Consider the following 20,044-nt stretch of genomic DNA (forward strand, 5'->3'; position numbering starts at 1 on the left):
TGCTTACCTTACTGTGCTTTGTGTACTATGCAAGCCATCTTTTCTAAACGTAGAAATATGCAACATACTTCTATGTTTAGAAAAGATGGCTTGCATAGTACACAAACCATAGTAAGGTATGCACACAGATATATAACATGTATATATATTTGTGTGCATACCATACGGTTTGCTTAGTTTTCAGACCATCTTTTTAAACATTCGGGTTTATAAAAGATGGCTTTGAAAGTACACCATTCAAGCCATCTTTTATAAAGCTTTGACTACGGACAAAATTGTCCGTCTGCAAAGCTTTATAAAAGATGGTGTGAATTGTGTACTTTTCAATCCGGCTTTTAAAAACCTCGAAAAATGTCGAGGAATCCCCAGGTTCGCCCAGGGTTACCTCGGCGAACCTGGGGAAACAAAGGGACAGCAACTGCCTGTGGTGACTCCTCAAACGAGGGGTCACCAGAGGCAGTTACTATGACTGACGGAAGTGGCAGCCAGGCGCAGTATGCCTGTGGTTGGCTGCCACTTCTGTCAGCTAGCCTGACTTCATGGCAGCCGCGACGGGATAATGCATCCCGCATATGTGGCGGTGGGACCGTGGGACCCCGGCCCAGGCAGGCCCCGGCCCACTTAAAGCACTGGGGAACATGAATGTCTTAATACTACAGGGTAGAACACATCTGAATTAGGTACACCCTATGGTAAATGAAAATAATTCAAAAGAAAAGTAACAAGGAGTACAGAAAAACCTGAAACAAAATAAGAGCTGCAATCCTCATAAAAATAGAACGGTTGTGCGAATAAGAAAAGGACAAGCCGCAAATGAGATGATCACCATATGGATAGGGATTTACTAACAATGGGAACGGCACGTCACGTGTTCCTTTTTGTAACCATTCGTTGTCGTTGGTTGGGACTAAGTCTTGTCCTCTCCTGGGCGGTGCTTCTTTGTGGCCTTTTTTCACACTGAGTTACCCTTGTTTTTGTATCCGTACAGACCTGGCAACACTAGGGGAAACTACGGTAAGAAAATGGCGTCCGTATGAAGAGCAGAGCGAAGAAGGCCGGTGCGTACAGGGGACAAGGGAGGGGGTAGGGAGTGAGGAGGCCGGAATAGAGGGCTAAGAATACGAGAGAGGCGCAACCGGCGAGGGGGAAGCGGGGGTAGAGGAGGGAACGGGGGTGAGGCCTTTACATACCGTGGCTGGCAGGAGTAAGTGGAAGGGTGAATGAAGGGAAGAGATGGGAAGTAGGGTACGTACTGAGGGTATAGGTGGATAGACGAACAGAGGTGGCTTATGGTTTCCTTTTCGTTGGTGGGTGAGGCGTTGTACAGCAAGGGGTCAGGTGAATGCATTTGAAGAAGGATGGTGCCAGCAGGAGGTAAGAAGAGGAGAGCCTGGGTTGTATGTCTGGTTGTAAGTTGTGATTGTTAGCAAGAGGGTTGGATGGAGTGATGGTTTGAAGAGGAGGAGCTGCCTGGAAATGGGGGTTGTCTTCTAGGCGCTCGTGCTGCCAGCACCAAGTAGGTGGGTAAGGGGTTAATCAGTTCACAAGTAATCAAAGGAATTGTTGGGAGGGTTTTGAAGATGTGTAGATAGCTATGGTGTGACTTGGAAGGACTAGGTGGTCAGGGTATGTGTGACAAGGGGGACTGTAGCGCCTAGTATTGGAGGGGGTGCATATAATGAAAGATGAGAGGATGGAACTTTTGGGGGAAATTAAATGGCATTTGTGCAGCTGGTGATCGTGAAGTGGCTAAGCCTTACGAGGAGAGATGTGGGGAGGGCGGGTGTATGGAATTGTGATGTGTTCGACAGGTGGCAATTATATTAGTGAGGGTAACTAGTGCTCGGTTGCTGGAAACATCTGGTGATTTTTGGCAGAGTTCGGCTTTTTTGTGAGACCAGTGATGGGGTTTGCATCCAGACAGAGTGTGAGCTTGTTACAATGAGGTAGTCTGGGGTGTAAGGTGTTTATGTTGGCGAACAGTTTAGTGAAAATAGTGGGTATGCTGTGTGGGTGCAAAAGAAACTGCAGTGAATTGTTTTGGTGGTGGATAGACGGGTCGGATCGTTGGAGGTGGTGCTGTGTATGGAAGGAGATGGATAGTTTGTGTTTTAGAGTGAGATGCTAGGTGGGTTATTTATTTGATAGATTGAAGGTCTCTGTGTGAGAGGGGGTTATGCGCTTGATGTCATGCCGGTGAATACACTGGTGTCTGGGTCTTTAGGAGGTGAATGCGTTGCCTCTGTATATTGTCGTTTGTGCCTCGAATAATAGTTGTTAGTGTCTGGATGTATCAGTGTTGAGAAGGAAGTGTTTCGAAGTGAGTTTTTGGTGTCATTGAAGATCTGCCAGCGAGTGGTTGTATAGTGTGTGAATTTGAGAGGCCATGAGAATGGGATCGACGTGTGTTTAGAGGGAGTGGAGGGGCTGGATATTCCTAAGAGTGAATGCTGGTTAATGATGGCCTGGAGTGTGTTTTTGAAGCGTTCCAATGGCTGTTGTCTCGCTCCCCTGCAATCCTTGTCTGACCCTGCTGCTGCAGCAGAGAGGCACATAGAAACACCAAACGGGGGCTGGGAGCAGGGAGGAACACATTACAGACAGATGCAGGAATCCACTGGGCAAGGCACTAATATCCAGGGGGAGGGGCACAGAGAAATATTAAAGTGCACGGGTATGGAGAGGCTATAGAGAAGGCTTCGTTGTAGCCTATAGGCAAAACGAAGAACCTGTCCTCTTAATGAGGGCGGGGGTGAAGAAACCACGAGAACAGCTGTTGCAGAAAGGTTTTCAAGTGAACGGGTGAGGTGTTTGCTAATAAATGCGCCCCTAATATGCGAAATTTGGTATGGAGAGTACACTACTTGCAGCTAGCAGATAATCTTTCACGTACATCATTCAGTGAGCCCAAACCGTCTCAAAATAAACGTAGCATTAATTTATTGGTAGGAACTGGAGTGTCACAAACTGAGCCAAGTGTACCGATATCGATGGGAAGCCTGGCAACATGAGTCAAGGGAACACAGAGAGCATGCCACAAGAATCTCGGTGGCAGTAAGCATCTTTCTTTTCATGGTGCCATAGCCAGACGAGTAGCAAACAAATTCATAGCGGGGCACACACAAACACGCATCTGAATCCCACAATGAGAAAACATTGACAAATGAGTGCCAGGACACCGGGAACATGCCCCGAGAATCCAAATGTCAAAGACACCGCACGCATTTATTTACAGCAAAACGCATTATTCAAATCTTGAGGTCGCAAAGAACTTGGAACATAAAATTCAGTTGTCACAGAGGCCCCCTTGAACGGACCCATAAGGCCAGTGGGGAAAGAAACATACATTCTACTGGGTCAAACGGGAAGAACACGTTTCCAGGTGTCGCAGGGAAATGGACATACAGAAAATGAATAATACGTTGACAAAAATTCAACCAGGGTATTAAGTAGAAAGATGGAGCATTTAATGGAAGGCAGTATTTATAGTAGTGTATACAGAGATCCCTGAGCAGGCAATATCTGTGTATGGTGCAGAGGTGTGCAACATGTAATGAGTAAGCAACATAACAGGATGGAAAGTTGTAGCACATGCCCCCCACCGTCTAGGGTGTATAGGACCAGGCGAAGATGTCCCGGTGATAAACAGTTAGTAGCCAAAGTTGACTAGTGATCTACCAATAACACCTACAGGGTGTGACGTTGTTGGTGGATATACAAGCTACTTCTTGAGGAATGTTGCATGTTAAGTAAACATTCTCTAGGAATAACTCTGTAGAGCGAAGATGATGAAGTGGACCTGTGCATGTAAGGCACATGAGTGTGTCAACGTTGACGTGAGAATTCTGGAGCAAAGCTTTAGGGCCTTGTTAAGGGCAAGGACAAGGGAGACGAAAAAGAATCATCTGGTGTGCAGACAGTCGATCAATGCCTAAAAGAAACCTCATTGTGGTGAACAAGGTGTGAAGTGAAATGCTCAATGGGAGATGTTGTCGGTCTTTGGAAGTGTCATCTCTGGTCCTTTCTATACTTCCACCGTCTTATTAATTTTAGTGGTAGTACAAATATGGGTATTGAACTGAGAAGAATGTCATGTATCGCTTAATAAAAAGTAATATTGTTATTTAGACAAAGGGGAGGTCGAAAGCACAACACAGTAAGGTAGTGAGAGTTGATTTGGTGTGGCATCTGATTAGGGCAGAGTGAATGTGCAAAACACTTCTGAAATGGATAATATAATTAAATACATTGGCTAGGTCTAGTAAGCAGATGAAGAGGTGGGCGCACATGTGAATTACCTTTTTCTATGTGTTGCTAGACAGTCTGTAAATTGGCAAAGTGGTTCGTATAATGTCTGAACGGGGTCTTGTGATTCTTGAATGTTGTCCAATATTATCAGTGAACGCTTGAGTGTGTGTCTGACTACTACAGGTGTGTGCCAACCCATGGGAAAACTGGTGGAGTGGGTGTTCTTAACCAGACTTCCCTGCTATTTCCTGACTTGTTGTACATTCTGTAATTATTTTGGGGGATGTGAGAGTACAAACATTGACACTTTCTATAGTGGCCAGTGGTAGGATGTGGACACTGCATGCAGAAAGTGAGTGGTAGTAAAACAGAGGACCATCGTTCTCCTTTTCCACATGGCAAATTTTGAAATGTCTTCACCCGGATGTTAACGTTGCCAATCGGAGAAATGGTTTTGGCCCTAGCACTGTCCTATCTGATGCTTTATTATGGGTGTACTCTTAACCACTGGCACTACAGCTAGCTGTTGTGGAAAGCGTAAAGCCCAGCTACCTTGAACCAGCAATGAATACTATCTGGTATATGGTGTTGGGGAAGCAGTATTAAAGTCTTCCCTACGGTTAATCTGCCTAGGGCAGAACCTTCCATTGCCCTTTTGAGAAATCTATCCGTGCCAAGTGACTGTAAAAATGGCAAATGTTGCACTGTACAAGTAATCTTGCATGTTGGTGCAGGTTCTAAGCTCCCTCTTCCGCCCCCCCTCCCCTAGATAGGGCCTGCGTCCTAGGGATACATGCAACAGGCTGCTTCACTGAGGCTTCTGACTTTATCCAGGCATTTTTCGCCTAGTATCCCCTGCTGCACCATTGGCGGCTATTGATTTTTTTAAATTGAAGGGACGTAAACGTTTCTCACAAATATGTGGGATTGACTGAGAAATGCAGGGACCTCGAACCAACCAATGGAGATAACGTTTTAAACGGAACGGGTGAAAATGGTGCCTTTTACAGCACACTTTCTGGTCAAAATTGGGTAAAAGGCCAACTTTTGCAATTGGGTTCTGTCGGGCAGCACATGGAAAAAGTCCAAGAGCTGCAAGCCACCAACAGTCCACATGTACATTTTCATAATGACTGTCTGCGCGATATATGCAAGTTTAACATTTTTGATGTGGCTGAACCCATACATACATGTATGTCCATGCTGGCTGGACCAATATGACAGTATTCCCATTTAAAAACATACTCGTTTTTGCTTTTCCAATTGTGCCAGTAACAATACTATAAGAAAACTTGCCTATGCTAGCTTTTTTAATATGACCGTATCCCCACATAAGAACTGTTGGCTGTGCCAGAAACAATTCCATAGTAATAAAATATGGCTATACTGGTTCCACCAATTGTGGTCAGGATGACTGTGTAAAAGCACACCCCTCATGCTGTCTTTACGCTTGTTGTCAGAAAGAAAATGCATGCCACAGTAAGAAATCATCCCCAAACTATCTTCACTAATATAGGCCGATATGGCACTGCAAGACTCTCTGCATGTTTATTTGACTCTTGGTGGCCAGTAACGGATGCCATGCCACCTCCTACAATCTGCATTCCAAGCTGGACATTCCTTGGCCCCTGTAGAATTACCTGTCCAACCACACTTCCTACACACTTGTTTTTGATGGAGATAGGTGGTGAGTGGGGTGGTCCAAACCTCTCTTCCTTCCACTTTCGCTTGTCAATTCTCCTTGGTACTCATTGTCTAATTCGGACCTTCTATTATGTTTTGTTTCAACCTCTACCTAGTGTATCATTGATGATGTCACCTATTACATATTCACTGTTCCAACTGTTGCTAACGGACCACTTGAACAGTGTTGTGCCTTATGGTCGCTAACGGACCACTTGAACAGTGTTGTGCCTTATGGTCGCTAACGGACCACTTGAACTATGTTGTGCCTTATGGTCGCTAACGGACCACTTGCTTGCGCATGCCATTTTTCAACCTAAATGTGATTACTGTTCTTAGGTGAACCCCTTGCCTACTTGCATCTACTTGCACATGCCATTCTTAGCCTGAGTTGCGAATTCAGGTAAACCCCCTGCCTAACTACACATGCCAAACCGTACAATGTACCTCAGCAAGAGCCAAACAACCACCCTACTGTATCTCCTCATACACATATTACACCTTACCACCTTCATTGCCACCACAACCATGTACCCTGCAGAAAATGCACCCTGTCCAACCCTAGAAAGAAACACTAGACTACGAGCCAGACTACCCCGTCTCTACGAGCCCATCTACCACAACAAGAGACCCACCCTGCAACACACCAAAATCCACCCGAGCCACATCACACCCTGCTACAACTCCACCTTACCCAAACTTATCCCTATAACAATCCAGGATACACCCAACACCACCACTATATCCGGAGCGTTGACCAACGCCAGATCAATAATGGCCCACGCCACAGAAATAGCAGACACCTTATCCTCAAACAACCTCGACCTCCTAGCTATCACTGAATCATGGCTGCACGAAGCAGCAGGCCCAGCACTCTCAATAGCCATTCCAGAAAATTACCAAATAATCAGAATGGACAGGCCCATCAACAGAGGAGGCGGCCTAGCCATCATAGCTAAGACCACTGCCTCAAGCACCTCTCAAATCCTGCGAACTCCTAGCAGCCAAACTACCCATCTCCAACTGTCGCACCTTAACCATCCTTCTAATATATAGGCCACCCGGCCCCATTGGCTCATTCGAAGCAGACCTATCCAGCCTCCTAGCCAACAACATAAAAGACACCACCCAAATATTATTGCTAGGCGACTTGAATCTAGGACTAAACGACCCTGACGACAAATCAGCACAAGCCATAGCCAACATGCTAGATGAACACGGCCTAATCCAAAGAGTGCTCACCCCCACCCATAATAAAGGTAGGACCTTGGACTGGATCGCCACTCTAAACTGCGACACCGTCATTACCAAAACCACTCCCCAGCACTGGACAGACCATTACCTCATTGACTTCACCTTATCTCTCAATAAAGAAGTCATCAAAGGAAAAATCATGGCACCACCACTACCCACTAGAGCAAAAAAAAACATAACCCCCCGACAACCTCCTACCACTACTACTGCCAACCCTCAATGCTCTCCCCGATAATCTAAAACCAGAACTCCTAGTAGAAAACTATAACAATACCATAAAAAAAGGACTAGACATCATTGCCCCTCTAAAACTGCAAAAAAGCAAACAGCAAGCCCACCTGAACACCTGGTTCACCCCACATCTGAAAGAACTTAGACTGCACAAAAGGAAACTTGAAAGCCAATGGCGCAACTCCCCCACAGAAGAGAACAAATCACAACTCAAACTTTGTGCAAACAACTACAAAAAAGAAATCCTACTCACCAAAAAGAAACTATTCAATGAAAGAATCAAAAAATCGAGCTCCAACACCAGAGAACTATTTGCTATATTAAGGGAACTAGAATCCCCTATACCCCCACCAGACAACATAATTAAGGATAAAGTATGGTGCACCAGCGTCCAAAACGCACTAACTAATAAAATCAAAAGTCTCCAAACCAAAATCGCTCTGAAAACAAAAAAGACTCTCTCACCACCAATGAAACATCTCCCAGCAACCACGATAAAACAGCCAACCGCCCAGGCCATAATCTCTTCAGATTTACCAAAATATCTATCCCAGAAACAGAAAGAATTATAGCCTCACTTAAACCATCTAACTGCAAAGGCGACAACTGCCCTCCCCAGATAATCAAGGATGCTGCTAGGGATCTAGCCCCCTTTATAACCAAGCTGATCAACGCATCTTTCTCCTCCAACACCATACCAAACAACCTCAAAGAATCTTGGGTCCTGCCTCTCCTCAAGAAGCAAACCCTAGACCCCGCTATCCCCACCAATTACAGGCCCATCACCACGGTGCCATTCCTGTTAAAGATAATAGATAGAGTAGCATACCTGCAGATTCAGCAATATCTTGAAACTCACAAACTACTAGGCACCCACCAATCAGGCTTCAGACCGAAGCACGGCACCGAGACAGCCTTAATCGATCTTAAAACCCAGATCAATGAGATTAACGACAAAGGGAACACTGCCATGTTACTACTCCTCGATCTGTCGGCAGCATTTGACCTGGTGGATCACGCAGTCCTGTGCGAACACCTGGCCTCAGCAGCCCACTTCTCGAAAGAGGCCATAGCCTGGATCCAATCATTCCTGGACAACCGAACTATGAGGGTCTTCTCCACCCTAGCCTCAGCAGACCCCATTAAAATAACCTGTGGGGTGCCCCAAGGCTCCTGCGTCTCTCCCACCCTCTACAACATCTTTACCAAGCCCCTATTTGACAAGCTGGACAGACTGGGTGTCTCATATACCAATTATGCAGATGACACCCAGATCCTCATACCCCTTTCAGGCAACTACGCTTCAGATACGGCCTTGGTAAACAAAATATATCTCATCATTCAGGCATGGATGGCCACACACGGTCTATGTCTAAATGATGAGAAAACCGAAATCCTGCTCCTCGGATCCAATACCAATCTCAAAAAACTCAGTTCTAACTACAAGGCCTTCAACATTGATGGCAATACCATCACAGTGGCCAAAACAGTGAAAACACTAGGCTTTCACCTTGATGCAACCATGTCACTAAAAAAACAAGTCAACTCACTAGCATCCTCCACCGCCTACACATGCAAGCTAATTGGGGCAAGTAGAGCCTTCCTCACCCAAGCTAGCTGCATCATCATAGCCAACGCCCTAATACTATCCAGACTGGACTATTGCAACGCCATGTACCTAGGAGCCAACAAATGCATAACCAACAAACTACAGACACTACAAAACAACGCTCTCAGAACAGCCCTCAACCTACCCTCTAAGGAACACATCTCCAACAAAAGAAGAGAACACAAATGGCTTAAAATCCATGACCGCATCTCCCTCAAAACGGCATCACTCACCCACAAATGCTTAAATAACACAGCCCCCCCCTATCTCGCATCCAGAATAAAGAAAAAAACGTCCTCCCGCCCCACCAGATCGATCAACTCCTACTGCCTGCAAGTACCCAATTTCAGACAAAAGAAAACCGGCGGCAGCAGCTTCCCTGTCCTGGCAGCCCAACACTGGAACGCCCTCCCACTCCACATTAGGACTGACCAATCCTACTTTAGCTTCAGGCGAAACACCCTCACTTGGCTGCGGGCCAATGATCCTCACGACTAACCCTGCCATCTAATCTGATCATGCCAGTGCTATAACCTGACTACCATGTACAGCCTTAAATTTGCAAATATGTAAATGCAACCGAACTGCCCCTATGCACAGTATTAATATGTAAACCTGTAAGCTTTCGCTCAATTATATGTATATATGCACATCCCACACAATGTAACTGTAAATACAATGCTCTTTTTCTCATGCCTATCTTATTCTGTAACCAAGTTTTTATGCAATCCTATCTTCCTGACCTCTGTTGCGCCCTGTTACCCCTGGGTTTTGCGCGCTATACTAAATAAATAAACAAACAAACAAACTGTACCAATCTGCACTAACCACCCCACTCACCACGTATCTCCATGCACTAATCATGTCGCTGTACTCCTGTCTTACCATGGCCCATATTGTATGAATATCTAATGTATTTTTCCATCATGAACATGTCACTACTATGTTATACCATGTCTGGATTGATATACGATTCCATTTATCATGAACTCGCCTCATGCAACATGTCACTGAACCACTCACTCTCCCACCACTCACCAACCCCCACCTCGCACAGCCTTGAGAAAGACTTAGGTTGAAACGCGCGTCGGCTGTTTTTTCTATTGTTACGGTTCACCAACCTGGTACACTGTACCCCAGGTGTTATGCTGCACTTGAAATAATAAATATGCCTGCACACACAAACTGATTTGTGTAGTAACTAAGGGGCACCAACTCCCTTGCCAGCGCCACCAACCAACTAGGTTTTGTCAAGCCACCCTCTCTCTTCAAACTTCCTGGGACCCATGGAGCCTGGTTCCCTGACAAAACCATGTATTGGGCTGCAGGCCTAACCTTGAATAAAGATGACAAGTTGCGCAGGGGACCTGGCTGTCCCGAAACCAAGCTCCTCACCCCTTGCAAACTGTCTCATACATGCTCACCACCATTTGTCCTTCTCCAGCACCCGGAACATGTACTTCATCTCCAGGAAGGTGTCTTAAATACGCATAGCCCTTCTGTTCCTAAATAATTTAACAAAGTCGCTTCCTTCTTGTCATCAGAGTATTTGGCGCCGCATTCTGCCCTTAGGTATACCTTGAAAGCATCAATCCACAGGTCCCATGCTGTTGGAGGTTCGCTCGGGTAAGGCATAAATGAAGGTGGAGGGCGGGGACTGCTTTGCATTGTCAAATTTGTAGCGTGAAAGGAATTTCTCTTGTTGTTGTAAAACTTAGTTTGTCAGGGCAAGTAATTTTGTGAATCTGTTGCTGCAGTGCTTGTGGAATCAACTGTAAACTTCTTTACTTTGGTGTTTCCCCAAAAGGCACCATTTCCCTTATTGTAATAAAATATCTCTGGTGAGGGATACCAATCTCTTAATTCCCTGTGTGGTATTGGTACAATGCTTTAGTTTGTTTCCCTGACAACCATACACACATGCCGTGCAAGGCATAAATTAGTTTTCAAAAACTGTTTAGCAGATTTTGCTAATGAAATTTTTTTTTGATTAGCAAATGAACTCATTTGATTAGCAATTTTGTACTAATATTGAATGTCACCAGAATTAGTTGTACCCCAAGATATAGAATTAGCAAGAATGCAGAAATTATTTCTATGTACCTCCTGAAGTATAACATCAGTGCAATGTCTGTAAAATGTAAAGGTTCTCCGCATGAATGGCCAAACAAAGCTCTAAAAACATTTTTTCAGTTCAAGGATGTGTGGATGGGTCATGCAGTCAGTGTTGCAGCACAGTTTTAGTGCAGGGCTGAGCACAAGCAAGTGGCTGATATTGATATTTCTCCCACCGAAACGGGCAGGAGAAAATTAATTCCCAGCACAGCCACCTGCACCAGTAACACATCCTGCTTGCAGAAGGCCTTTGAATTACATTAAAGAGATATTTGTAGAATAAATAGTTGGGCTAAGCTTTTCTTATCTCTTAAGGCACGTTGCTAAGTCACAGTGGGAAGGTCCTCTCTGCCTAATATTCCTCTACACTGCAGACCAATTCCTACAAAGTAGGCAAAACGCAACTCATTACCTACCCACAACAATGCGCACTCACTCTTGTGGGGGTGGGGAAGGGGTTTGGTTCGAGAATCGACAGCCGATAAAATGCCAGTGCAGCCACTTGCCAACACCCAGCCCAGCAATCGGGGACAGCGTCGGGGCCTTTCACCTTTATGCACATTAGGAGGTTTGCATGTATTTTGCCCCAGAGCGCCTGTACAGAGCTCTAAGTTTCTTGCATAAAACTGCAGAATCATTGGCTGCATCTGTAATGATTCTGAGTTTTATTTGTTTTTGTTATGTGTTAAAATGCCATCTTCCACTAATGCCAGCTACCAAAACGTAATTGGGGCTGGGGTGGGCGAATTAGGGGCGAAAAAAATGACAGTTCAAAAGACTAGATATGTAGGCTAAGCCACAAAAGGGGAGGGTACATCGCGATCAGGACCTTTTGCCATGCGCTTCTGAACAGAGGCATCAGGCTGTGAGATAGCAGACAAGATAAGTGCAGTTTGATTCTGGTAAACATTTTAAAAACTCTGAAAGACTTTTATTGCTGGCAGTGTGTGAGAGAACAAGGGTGTGTGGGGTGAGGGAGAATGAATGCTAGGAAACATGGGACAGGGAGCAAGGGAAAGTGGGGGGCTATATGCAAGATTAGACCGCAGTTGTGAGTGGGAACTCGAGTGCAAGTACTGTGGGTGACTGCGATTGAGAGCTATCGTGCAAGAATGCATGAAAAATAGTTTTGAGTAAAAATGAGAGAGGGAGAAGTAGCATTATTTGAAAACATAAGTGAGTGTGAGAGTAGTGTGCATGTTGAGAGGGCTAAGGTGTGAGAGCTAGGATGCAAGAGTGAGAACTATGGTGTGAGAATGAGAGCTTTGGTGCAAGAGTGAGAACTATGCTGGTGCTAGAGACGAGTTTGGGAAAGGCTTCAAAAGAGCCAGGGTTAAAGAGTGTGAGAGATGTTGTTGGAGGGAGCCAGGATGCAAGAGAAGGTGTGTGGGAAGCTGGTAGAGTCATGGTACATGTGTTTTGTGACCGGGTACATGAGGGAAAGAAAGGGTGACAGCATGTGGTGTGCTGGGAGGGTGAAAATGAGCGCAGGGAAGGTGAAATGTTGAAATTAAGGGCCAGTTAAAAGATACGAAATGTGCAGGACAGGAGAAAGAGTATGTGAAAGATGGGTGCCTGCATGAGTTACCGGCGCGAGGGTGGGAGGCCAGAAGAGAGCGAGAGGGCATGTGGGAGTTAATCATTGTGTGCATGCCATTTGGGGGAGGGGGAGACAAACAAAAGAAATAAAGAACAAGGGTGGTCTGGTGGGGGTTGCGGGAGTTTGCAGGGAGATGGTAGGGGAGGGAGCAAGAAAGGAAGGAGCGGGCCGAGCGGCAGGGCTAAATGAAAAAACGCACTTACCTGCTCCTCGACTTCTCAGGTCAGGCAGGAAGGACTAAGCCATGCCCTCTAGGCACATCAATGCGAGGCCTATGGGAGAGGGCTTATTTTGAAATGTGCGCACTAAAGAGACCACAGTGCGGCCAGGGCTTTTGCCACCAGCACGTTGCTGTGTATTCAGCACCCCTGCCTCTTCTACGAGCAGTAGGCTGCGTTATTACGGCGGGTGCTGGGTGTTGGAGAGCAGCCGCTCTCCACCCAGCACCTGTCGTAATAACGCAGCCTGCTGCCCGTAGAGGAGTCCTCATATTTATTTTTTCATTTCACCCTGCCCCCGACCCGCTCCTTCCTTCCTTCCTCTATCCCCTACCTCCCTCCCCTACCATCTCCCTGCAAACTTCCCCCTTACCCCCACCAGACCGCTGTTCTTTATTTCTTTCGTTAACTCACAGACGTTTGCTTTGAAAAAACAAAGTGAAATGTTAAGGGTTTGATTAAAGGAGCTAAAAGAGCTCACACAAGGAGATGTGTTGGCCAGAAATTGGGTGGAAATGGCCATAGGGATTAGCATTGGCAGTCAATGGGTGGGCAAATAGCCAAACACCTACAAGCATGCATTTCTCCCCATCTGCATTTTAATGCAGTTTTGCCTTTAAGGTAGCACTAAAGCACCACCTAATTATATAGCCCAAACTAGGAATATACCAAGGAAACCTGCTGCTCATAGAAGAGGCCTCTTCTACGAGCAGCAGGCTGCGTTATTACGGCGGGTGCTGGGTGTTAGAGGTGCTCTCCAACACCCAGCACCCACCATAATAACGCAGCCTGAAGAGGCCTTCAACGAGCAGCAGGGTGTGTTATTACGGCGGCAAGTGCTGGGTGTAAGTGTCTGATGATAATATTTCTCCCGCCCGAACTTATTAACACCAGCACCTGCAGTAATAACGCACCCTGCTGCTCGTAGAAGGCCTCTTCTACGAGCAGCAGGCTGCATTATTATGGCAGGTGCTGGTGTTAGAAAGTGGCTGAGAATAATATTTCTCCCGCCCGAACGGGCGGGAGAAATATTATCATCAGACACCCACACCATTATGAAAAGGGCCCGGCTCCCCCACCAAAACCTCCCCTAGCACTGCCTCGGCCTCCTTACCTGAGGACGTTGAGCCGGAGTGTGAGAGTGGGGCTCAGAACCTCCTCTCACCACGTGATGACGCCTCATCCGGGCTGGGCTGACAAAACATTGATACAATGTTTTCAGCCCAGCCTGGTGCTTCTCCCTTGCCTGCAGTGCACGTTGTGCACAGAGGCAGAACTTTTAAAGGCACAATCTTTTTTTTTTCTCTTTTTTTTTTGCTATAGAAATCATAACGCAGTTGGTGCGACATGATAGTTAAAATAAACCGCAAAACATAATTATTATATCGCGATTTGCGATGCGATACCGCTTATTTTATGCCTTGCCGTGCATAGGCTGACGCATCTAGAGCCTTTCCTCTAACCCTTTGTCCGGTGGGCATCTTGCACAGGACTTCTGGCACCCTTGTAACTGCAGCACTCGCACTGGAGATCCCTTGGCTTCACCGCGGCGGGAGAGGGGTTCTCCAATTGCACAAACGTTACTCTAGGGAGCGTGGGCAGCTGTGCTCACCTTCTTTCAATCGCCCTGCAAAGCTCCTCCCCGTTTCTCCTCGCCTGGGCAGTGTACATGGAGATGCTTGCATACTTTTCCTTTAGGGCAGTGGTCTTCAAACTTTTTTGGCCAGGGCCCCCCTGAGCAAAATTTGGGCAGGTCGGGACCCCCCAGAAATGCCAAATGGACAGTATATATTGCGCGCCGTCACCTGCTCCCATCAAAGTCGCTGGGCTCCCTCATCCCACTCCTACCCAGTCGCTGGTCTCTCCCCACCCCATCACACACCCAGGGCTCTCCCCACTCTGCTCCCATCACTATCCCATGGTTCCCGCCCATTGTGCTCCCACCATAGTCCCTCGGTTCCCCCATCCCGTTCCCAACACAGTCTGAGGGCCAGTGGCGGCTGGTGAATCTTTTTTAAGTGGAGGGGCATTAAGGGGAGGTTCGGGGGGGTTTCCCCCTGTGAATTTTTTTTTAAATAATAGGTTAAAATGTTGCATTGTAGAGCATACTTTTAACAAAAAATGGGTAAATAGCCAAACAGTTTGCAATTGTTGCTGGGAGTCCAGGGGGCAGGCATTGATATTTTATTTCTATCGCGCTCGTACACAAGTGTTTCAGAGCGTGACAAGGCAAGGGAGGGGAACAGAGGAGAATAAAACAGCGATCTTACTAGGCCCAGTGACATTGAGAACGCGCAAGTGTGAGGGGAAAAGTGCATGGAAGGGGGGAGAAGTGGAAAGTGCGAAGCAGAGGAGAAACACATAAATAATAAATAAATAATAAAGGCAACAAACAGTGGTAGTGCAGCCAGCAATTTGCAAGTGCTACGTTTAAGGCAGCAGACGGGGTAGGTCTGATAAGTGCAGGAAGAAAGATGGTTCTCCTCAAGTTTTAGAGTGGCAGGGCGCTGTTCCAGAGGGAGGCCCCAGCCGAAGACGGAGATCTACCCCCAGCTCGTTTCTTTGATAAACGACTGACCCTGAGGGAGTTGGAGGTAGAGGAGTGAAGAGCTCGAGAGGGGAGGTATTTGCGGAGGAATAGCTGAAGGTATTTTGGACCCAGGCCCCAGAAAGCCTTGTGGACAAGGCAGAGGGTTTTGAATGATAGATGTCTGGTAAAAAGATACCATCCCTGTCCCCTGGGCCCCACTGGTCCTAACACAATGAACATGATTATGTGTATATGCAAGGCGCTGCACATTCATACAGCAATCACTCTATCATTCACACGAGCATCCATCACCATACACTCACTCATAACGCATCCATACACATGTTTAAATAAAAACAATGAACATAAACGTACCTTCTGCATTGGCCTGTGTGTGGGTGCTGAAACGGCCTGCTCCAGCTGCTCTGTCCGTATGTGCGAGGAGGCGCAGGAGCTCCCCCTCGGACATACAGACATGCAGTGCCCCAGCCAGCATTTCCAATGAGCTATGCAATGCTGGCGAAGCAAAACGCCCCAGCACTTGCATGGCTCAGTGAGCATGTGTGGCTGGGGAACTAAACTGAACTGTCAAAGGGAAACAGTGTTTCCCTTTGACAGTTCAGCCAGCCCAGGAGCACTCCATTAGCTGGATAAAGCAGCTGAGGGAGTGCTCACTGTTTCACTGGGCTGGCTCCTTAGCTCCTCCATAATGGGTGAGGGGCCACTGGGTGGGCGCCTCTTGCCATTATGGATGAGCCGCCAGGCTCGGACAGGCCTATAGGGCAATGCCTGTACCAAAAATGTAAAATGCTAGTTTGGGCCAATCAAAATGGGCCACCATTTTGGCCAATGTGGACCATTTTGATGAGTTACTTAACTATGCAGTTAGTAATGTTGACCATTGTTGCTGAATATATCACAATTTACTTACATTTTAACACAAAGCACCACTTTGGGTACTATTGAAACAGTGGGCTTCATAACTACTCTGGCGGTAGCTGTGCCGGTAAAACCGGCACGGCTGCCACTGGAGTTGCATCCGGGTCTGGCACCCGCGAATGGGCAATTACTAGGTCATGCCGAGTTAGGCGGACATGATAATTGCCCTTTCGAAGGTGCCGGTAGATCCCCATTCCCATTTGAGCCCCATATGGCTCAAATGGGAATGGGGAGCTCGGATGCACCGGCACCGTTAATAACGGTGCCGGTGCATCCGACGAGCTGAGGTCAGACCTGGCGGGGGCTGTCAAGCACCCACGAGCACAACTCTTACTATGGCGGAACGGTAGCAACGGTGCCGGTAGCTTACCAGCACCGTTGTTACTGGTCCGCCATAGTAGTAATGAGGCCCAGTCTGTGACTAAAGGAATGAATATCCATTTACAACTGTGGGCCACTGTTTCATTGTTGCCTGAGACAGTTTCATGCTTCAGCCCGCCCATGTGGGCCACCCCTGCCCATTTCTTCCAATCTAAAAAAAAAAAAAAAAAAAATCTTTTTTCATGCTGAGCTCTCGGGGCCCCCCTGGGATGCACCCGCGGACCCATAGGGGGTCACGACCCACAGTTTGAATACCACTGCTTTAGGGTGATGCGAAAACCAGCGGTCCCCAGTGCGGAGACGGATCACCACTCCACAGGGGGCACCGGTGGCGTGGGGGTGTCTCGCGATGGCTGCTGGGCTCTCCCAAAATAATCTGGTGTGTCAAGAGCTGCACACCTTGTTGTGCCGTTGTTCGTCCCTCAAGGCTTGCGGATCCTCGTCGCCGGTGAAGGAGGACAGTACAACAGGTAAGGGGTCAACAGTAGATTTATTGAACAGCGAACCTTGGGGCCCAGCCGCTGTCACCCCACAAGCAGTAACTGAAAACGAATGTGGAACCATGGACGTATGTAAGCAGTCCAAGGTTCCATTACAACAGATCGGTATTTTATTATTGCCCAAATTGGGTACCTCTTTGGGGGCTTTATCAATGAAACTATAACCTCGTTAATAAATAAGCAAAAAAATGGTGGTGCTAAGACGCACCCCTGACATACTCCCTTTTGTGCAAGGAAGGAGTCTGCAACTTCAAATAAATTCCTGCACAGATTAGTTGGAACATTGTTATTGAGCAATAAACTCATGCACGGCGGGTGGACTTGGCAGGCAATCGCCTACCATTTCACGTTAAGGGCACAGCCGGGTGCTGTACTGTTAGCGGCTAGTGTAGCCAATTTATCTCCATTAGCACCTGTGGATTCTTGAGGGGGCAACACGGGTCTTAACGATTTGAGGAACAAGGGAAAACTTGGCTCTTGCCATACATAAACTCTCTTGGCAGCACCCGAGCTGCTCTAGTCCCTTTTTTTGTTTTTTGTTTTCTGTAATGGAATTTTTGGAAAACAGATGCGGGACTGGCGTGGCCCAGATGATGCGACCTGAGTTTAGCACAAACTGGCAAGTCCAGTTTTTTTTCTTCCCACATACAAAATTGAGGTCGGGAAGAGGCTGTAGGTTTCGCAGGACCTACACTTGAAAAGTAACACTGAGCAAAGAATGGATCGGGAATTGGTGGGAGATGCGAAAGCAGAGCATGCAGCATTTGCGTGTTCTAAGAGGGAACATGGGCTTGTGCTGTCAATTCAGCTTGTGGTCTCTTGCAGCTCGTTGCAGGAGAGCCCTCTGTAGGGTTCTACTCCAAACAATAATGTCAGAGGGCTTGTAAGGGCTGGTTTTGTCTTCTGCCTTAACATTGTTAGTGTAAACATTGTATATTGTTAACTGCGATGTGCAGCTGTGAAACGGTAGGACTCGGTGCAAAATAAGATGATTTAAAATTCGCATTTTCAAACTCCATTACTGACCAACTTAAATTAATTACATTTTCATTGCTCTTTTTACTACAGGTTAGCAATCGTGACTAAACTTTACATCTATATAGTGTTCCATTAGGTAAAAAAGTTAATGCCATGCTCTTGCAGAGGACAAGGGGATGTTGGAATATGTTTCTTGTGCTATTGTTATTGCACATCGTTCCCCAGAATAAGGCAATTCAGAATCGAAAGCTGTAATAATTTTAATGTGTAATACAAATACCTAGCGGGCTGCATGTCTAATATGGCCTTCTGCAGTATGTCGCCAGAACCACTTTATAGTATTATTGGTTTATAGTTTCCCTGTAAATGATATATTCGGTGCCAAATTGGAGATCATGGTGTTGTGGAAGACAGATCTCGTTTTAAGAGGGATGCGAGAGGCTATTTGGGTAATGTATGAAAGTAGTGTGTGGATGTTTAGGTCAATGTGTGAAAGTGGTGGTGATGCATCCGCAGACACTTTCTACAGAGTTTGCAGAATGGTGGTCCCGAGCATATTCGTTTGCAGCTTCTAGGCAGAAAGGAATATCGTTGGTTCAGTGCAGCCTACTTGGGCAGAGGAATTTTATTTTGTTTTTTTATAACGCGCCTTATATGGTACCAGAGTTTGGTTTCTAAGTGCGGATCCTGGATTCAAACTTCTGTTGCTCTGTGTGGTCTTGTTCCCAAGACCAACGTGTTACCCCTGTGCTATCCTCCGTTCCTTTGGTTGCTTCGGTGAAGGAATCCCACGTTCTCAAGTCATCAGTTCTTAATAGTTTAATTTTCTGTTTCTGAAACCTCAAATAGTTGGAGGGACTAAACGAGTGCTCAATGTGCCATCCTGTTGCACACCATCGTTGTCTTAGTTTCTGACATATTCTCTGCAGTGTCGTTGAATAACATGAACAGATGCTGGGTTGTTTGTGCCCATAATTGTCTGCTCTCCATGTTTTAGCATCCCTGTTAGAAAGTTTTTTCTATTGAAATAGTTCTGCTACTTATGTGTCTTACTAATGTTTAAGTGTTCGTATAAGGAACAGTTTGTGCTTAGACTTGCAGTAACAACACTTGGGGATGCGTTTTAACCAGTAGTTGATGATGGGGTTTTTTTCTTCACCCACAGACAACATAGTATTCAGGGTTTTTCTCGCAACATCTTTCACCAATTCTAGTATTGTTTTACAGCTTACAATGCAGATATGCTGCCAAGCCGTGGCATTGGACAAAGCACAAGATATAGTGCTTGGGGAAAGTTAGTCATGGTTCCATTCCAAGTGATTGTAGAGCGGAGTAAGGATTGATTGTCGCTCTCCCTCGTTAGCAACATTGCTTTCTTCTTGAGGTTTTTATTTGTATTCTTGTTGGTGATAACTTTGTCATAAAGAGAACCACTCTTGCTGATTAGTGAATTTGTATTCTGATTCACTGTCCCCTTTCCTCCATGCTTATGGGAGTTCTTCCTCGCGGAGAAAGGACTTGTTGTAGTATCATTGCATTTCAAACTATTTGTGCTGGAAAAGCTCTGCTAGAAATCGCTATTTTTTCAATTGCCAGTAGGTTTGTTCAGTCAGTATGCAGTGCATTTCATCACGGTGTGCGCAGCACCTTTCTACTGTTAATCGCATGAACCCAAGGGATTGCCACCACAATGTCCTTTAAAAAAACAAATATCTTTTGATATCGCAGTAAGTGTCAAAAGAAAGCTCTACTCTTAGT

General features: G+C 46.3%; 1 protein-coding gene across 2 annotated transcripts in view; it reads left to right on the plus strand.

Moving 5' to 3' along the window:
• Positions 1-945: 945 nt before the first annotated feature.
• The window catches only part of KAT6B (lysine acetyltransferase 6B), a 1,467,124-nt gene continuing 1,448,025 nt past the window's right edge, over positions 946-20,044 (plus strand). The window contains exon 1 of one of the 2 annotated variants that reach the window (XM_069610967.1): positions 946-1,014. The gene's annotated coding sequence lies outside the window, so the exon portion shown is untranslated. Of the gene's footprint in view, positions 1,059-20,044 lie in introns of both variants that reach the window. The other variant, XM_069610966.1, reaches the window with a different exon arrangement.

Source organism: Ambystoma mexicanum, chromosome 8, assembly GCF_040938575.1.
Source record: "Ambystoma mexicanum isolate Mex_15411 chromosome 8, UKY_AmexF1_1, whole genome shotgun sequence".
NCBI lineage: Eukaryota > Metazoa > Chordata > Amphibia > Caudata > Ambystomatidae > Ambystoma > Ambystoma mexicanum.